Source organism: Nelumbo lutea, chromosome 3 (assembly GCF_056320005.1).
Source record: "Nelumbo lutea isolate HS-2025 chromosome 3, American lotus-T2T, whole genome shotgun sequence".
NCBI classification, from domain to species: domain Eukaryota; kingdom Viridiplantae; phylum Streptophyta; class Magnoliopsida; order Proteales; family Nelumbonaceae; genus Nelumbo; species Nelumbo lutea.
Genome location: NC_142686.1, coordinates 26,056,854 through 26,062,573, shown reverse-complemented (window position 1 = coordinate 26,062,573; position 5,720 = coordinate 26,056,854). Strand labels below are relative to the sequence as shown.

The window sequence follows — 5,720 nt, the reverse complement described above, 5'->3', positions numbered from 1 at the left end:
AATAAATGTTCTTAATGTGTGGCTGCAACTAATTAATGTGATATTGGTGTGAGCAGCAGATCCAGATTTCACTTTCCTAGCTTATTAATAGTATATATTGCAGAATCAAAGGATAAATCTTTCCTCTTGCACAGGCATACAAGCTTTACACTTACAAGTGGAGGGATAGGATTCTCAACGGGTCGGATCTCATTCAGGACAGTATGTATATCAGTCCCAAACAAAATATTTAATCGCTTCTATACTCTCAATTATTAATCGGGACAATTAAAAAGAATTATTAATTGAGACAATTGGGTCTGGCCCAATTAGACCCAACTATACTTGAAGTCTCTGATACCTATGATAATAACTTAAATTTTATTTTTGATAATATCAACATAATAAAATGATTAATCAAAATCATCTTATATATTATCTATAAAATTTATCCTTTTAAACATAAAATATAACAGAAATTATAAAATATATATAAAATATAAATTATGAAATATATAAAAATGATTAACAAAAATGTATTATTAACTATATAATCTGTTCGGAGCATAAGAAGCAATACCAGCCCAATTATTAATCGGAATAAAACCACAGAACCAGATGTGATATCGTTTGATCGGTTTGGTTCCACTGGGTAGACCCCACCATTGGCAGCCCTAATCAGGTGTAAATTTTTTACTTGACCAACCAACTTTCTTAGATTTCGGGACATGGGTTGGGTAATGCGTAAATGAGGTAATTTGATTGTATTGATTAATTGATGTTAGATGTGGGCTACTGAGTCATGTCAACTTAACTCGAGATTAGCCCATTTATTGGACTAGACCTGACCTGAGCTTATCCCATGTGTTAAATTTATACTACCTTAAAAAATATAGTTTTAAGAATATTTCTGGAATTTTTTGGGTACAATATTTATCCCTCTATATTTAAATTTATTGATAAAAAATGAGGACAAATAGGGTAATTAATTATTGATATTAAATGAATTGAAAAAAGATCATTTTAGATATTCGATGCATTCAATTCCCTCTCACTAAATTCAATATTTAATATATTACTTTGCATTCACCTTCATTCAATCGTATATTTAAGGCATTTTGGTTTTTTTCTCATTATTAAATTCTATTAATTAAATGCATACATAATAAACTAATAATTCTAATAACATAAAAAATTATACTTTTAAAATCTACCTAAAAAATAGTATTTTCATCTAGGTGATTGTAAGAAATTAAATCATTTTGGGTCAAATGGGTCAATCCATGTTCTCAAAATTAAATAATAAAATAAAAAATAGATAAAACATAAAAATATAGAAATTAAAAAATTGGAAACGCTTTTTCTGTTTTTTTTCTCATTATTAAATTCTATTAGTTAAACCCATAAATAATAAATTAATAATTCTAATAACATAAAAAACGATACTTTTAAAATCTACCTAAAATGGTGTTTTCATCTAGGTGGTTGTAAGAAAATAAAATATTTTGGGTCAAATGGGTCAATCCATGTTGCCACAATTAAATAATAAAATTGAAAAAAGATAAAATATAAATATATATATAGAGAAATTAAAATAAAATTGAGAATGTTTTTAAGATCATATATTCATCATATTAAACAATAATAAGTATGATTAATAAGAAATATTTTATTAATAAAGGAAATGGAACGTAAAATTTAAAACCAAATGAAAATAAAATTATTTTCCTACTCTCTCATTAAGTCTCATATCCAAAGTATATGCTTAATTACTAGTACATGAAAATGTCATAAACAATTAAACAACCATTCGCTCATAACAACATGAGTCAATTGGGCCCATGCCCTCGTGCCCAGTCCATTCAAATTTTAACAAACGTATATATATTAAATCTATTCCTGAGTTAAAGACATTTAGAAAAATAAAATACAATTAAAATATGCACTCAGGTTTTCTATTCACTTTTTTGTATTCACTGTACAATTAAAATGACTCATGAATACCCTAATTAAATTACTAGGGGTTTGGTGTTTCTAAATGGTTGGGATGATGGAAGCAAGGTTCAAAGTATCAATAGTATCAGCCGATATGTGTCGTGTCAATGGCTTCCCGATATGCCCCTCCAGGGGTTGTATTGGGTCAGCCACTGGTTCAAAAGGTAACCAGGCCTTAAACTGACCCCTCTGACCTGTTTCAGAAAAAAAAAAAAAAAAAGGTAAAACCTAAAAAAACTACCGATACAGCCTGATACGCCTCTACCGGCATACCAACCATATTGACATTTTAAACCTTGGATGGAAAGATATTTTCTTAGGCTGTTAAAAAAAGAGTATTGATCCATTTCGTGTTGGTGTGTATTGGTTTTTCTTTTCTTTTTTTTTTTCATAAGAGGTTGTGTATCGATATTTTGATCCCTGCTTTGGGACCCAGACTTTGTGCAGAGGCTCAATCAATGACTCCCTATGCTCACTGCAATTGGAACCGATAGAAATTGAGTCTGGATTTCCTACCCACACGGGCCACACTTACCCAATTGCACTCACACGTGAAGAACATCTCACCCTTTTACATGTTATTATGTATAGAACATCTTATCCTTGTACATGTATGTGGGTAGGCATGGATAGAGTTCTTGTGTGCAGAATATCAGGAGTCGTAAAAACTTCCTGCAGGAAGGTTGGCAAATCTACCTACAATATTTCAATGAGAATGAATGCAGAACTGCTGTAAGTTGGCCTCACCCGTTTGGCCGGTGACTTAGCCACAAACTCACAAATCTACCTACAATATTTCATTGATCATGGTTTTCAAACCACTATTGACCCAGACGGTCAGGCCGTTCAACCTGAGAATCATCCAGGCTACTGGTTCTGTTTTACCCCATCAGGTTCTTGGCAAAAAAACCGTTGAATCGGTCATTGACCTATTGACTTAGGTGATTGACCCGTCAATCCATTCAATGGTTTTTGGCCGTTTTTATTTTAATTATTTTTTTATTTTTTTATCAGAATAGACTGTCCATTTAAATCAAATGGTTGAACCGTTAACCCAAAAATAAGTGGCCAAAACGGTTTTGGTTCCAGTTCCGGATCGTTTTTTAAAACATTGCCATTGATGCACCTTATCTATTTTGAATTTTTTGTATTGATAATAACATGGATTGACCCGCTGATCTGGATGGCGATCTGTTGACTACTTGATCCAGAGAAAACCCATCATATTACAAAATTAAATTAATTGGTTCAATCGATAACCCGTTAACCCGAACATATAAACCATTGGCTCAACTGACCCATTCAGTGAGTTACCATGTTTTTTATTATTTTATTAATTTTTTCGATTTTTATATTGATGATAACATGGATTGACCTGTTGATCCGGACGGTTGAACCATTAACCTCTTGACCAAAAAGAAACGGTTCAACCCCCGGGCTGGATTTTAAATCACTGGAAATAAAACAAAAAAAGCACCTTTGGTTAGTTGGGCCAATTTTTAAAAACTGAAACAGGGTGGAAGGCTAGTAATCAGGTTCACAACTACCATTGGCATCCATCACTATCACAAATACAGTAACACAATAATCAATCTAATTGAATCTACCTAACAAATTACACCAAAAATCATTAAGAACAGAAGAAAAAAAGAGGCAATCGTTAATCAATCAAAGCATGCATGGGGTTTCAACTATGGTATCCAATGAAGGTTTCCACATTCGCTGCTTTGAGCATCTCTCGGTAGGCTGCGGTCTTTCTTCATCCGGCGATTCCATTGTTTTAAATTCTGATGGAGTCAAGCAGAAGTCACTGAACGCAGGGAATATCTTTCCGATGTTGTTAGAGCTTCCACGCTTGGTTGCTCTGGATGCCCTGTATGAAAGTGTTTCCATCTCCTCATCTGTAAGCACGGAGTATAGCATATCCATGGGAAGAAGAAAATAGAACCGACCTTGTTCGAGCTCTACGTCGGTAGCTAAGCCAGGAACTCGGTGACCCACGTTGAGATCAGTGGAGTCACAGACGAATTGACAAGGGTTCTCTTGCATGAGCTGACCTGCTTTGATCGGCCCTGTGTATATTTTCATTCTCCCATCACAGAACAGAACCTTCACTGCTCCACCGGTGGCACTGCTAAGAACACAAGATGTATTATTCCCCATAGCACAAATTTTGGATGAAGAGAGAGAGAGATTAACCCATATTAAGGAGTGTGAACCTGATGAATGCGATTTGATGAATTACATTCACGAGTGTCTGAACTTGTATATTGGCATCTGTAGCGCTGTGGGTCTGGGTTTGAGGGGAATATCTGCGGAGAGAGTCGAGCTGTCAATGGCTCTGGTAGCCTGGTCTGGTTCGGGACAGTGTGGACGGTGGACCAGACCCCAAATCAATTATTAATTGGTTTTATAAGACAAGCCTACAACCGAACCAATTATTAATTATTATATCTGATTTTGACAATTTATAATTAATTTACAAGAATAACAACTTATAACGCATTTTTGATAATATAACCTTAATATATAATTTATAAGTTGATAAAACAAGTGTTTTTAACCAAATTTATTTCATATGCTGTTTATGAAATTTGCCTATTAGTTCTAGACATAAAATACAACAAAATTATAAGAAAACTAAGAAACCGATCTCAACCCAATTAACATAGCGGTTCAACCGGTATGGTTCTTTTGGGTAGAGAGAAGGAGACAGAGAGAGAACTCAAGTTGAGGACAAAACAAATGATTGAGCATATATAGGGGCTTCCCCACAAGAAATATTCTTCCTTTCGGTTCACCTAACACTGATTAAGCTATGTATAAAAAGAAGAAAGTACTAGAGGAAGAATCAAAATGGGTCCCTGCTCTCTGTTCTTTCCAAATATGCTAGATGGAGTTTCTCCATGATAACACTGGCACTGCACTGTCATCTTCTTTCCAAATAGCTTGCAGTTGCAGGATGTTCCTTTGGACTTTTAGAAGAATCTGTGTCCACATTTCAACAACTTGGTTTGTTTTATAACCGTTCGATGTACGGGCTTCCCTTTGGGATGGTCAAACAAAAATGTAGATAAAATGGACAACTCAAGATTCTTTACTCGGTCGACCTTCCAAACACTATATATATTATTAGAAGAGAATATATGGGGAGTTTTCTAGTACCAGTGGTTGTAACATCCCAGAGCCAGAGGGAAGACACCATATATTAGTTACTTGTTTATCAAGAATATTGCTAGCAAAATCCAATCCAATTATATATTAATATTTTGTCTTTGAGGGTTGGATTGAGTATGCTGTGTAAGCAATGAAATAACAACTTTAGGGATTGAGACATATGGCTTCCAAAGCATCAAACGCCATTGATTATGGTTTCAACAATTTAGGACACTGGTACATTGCTATATATTTATATGGAACTATGGAAGATCACAGCTCGGATTTCCTACGCACAAGAACTCTACCCACCTTACCAATATGATATCGCAGCCACACATCTGGAGATGTTCTTAATACACGGCTGTAACATTTTGTGGGTAGGTGATCCGGACACCGAAGATCAATCCATCAAATCTTTGTATATGATTATAATTTATGCTTAGGTTGACTAAAAACTATTCTTCAAGTAGGGTCAATTGTTAGAGTTGGGTTTTTCGCCAATCAGCTGGCATGGACTCACCAACCCTACTAGAATCCAAATCCACAACCACCCATCTTCTTGCAGAAGAGGATTTAGATTGCATTTG

The 5,720-nt window shown here is 34.5% G+C and overlaps 1 long non-coding RNA gene across 1 annotated transcript; it reads right to left on the bottom strand.

Moving 5' to 3' along the window:
• Positions 1-3,457: 3,457 nt before the first annotated feature.
• On the bottom strand, positions 3,458-4,225 carry LOC148863768 (uncharacterized). Its single transcript, XR_016109221.1, has 2 exons — positions 3,927-4,225; positions 3,458-3,847 (listed from the first exon to the last, which is right to left on the bottom strand). It is a non-coding gene; the product is annotated as an uncharacterized LOC148863768 (long non-coding RNA).
• Between the last annotated feature and the right edge of the window lie 1,495 nt (positions 4,226-5,720).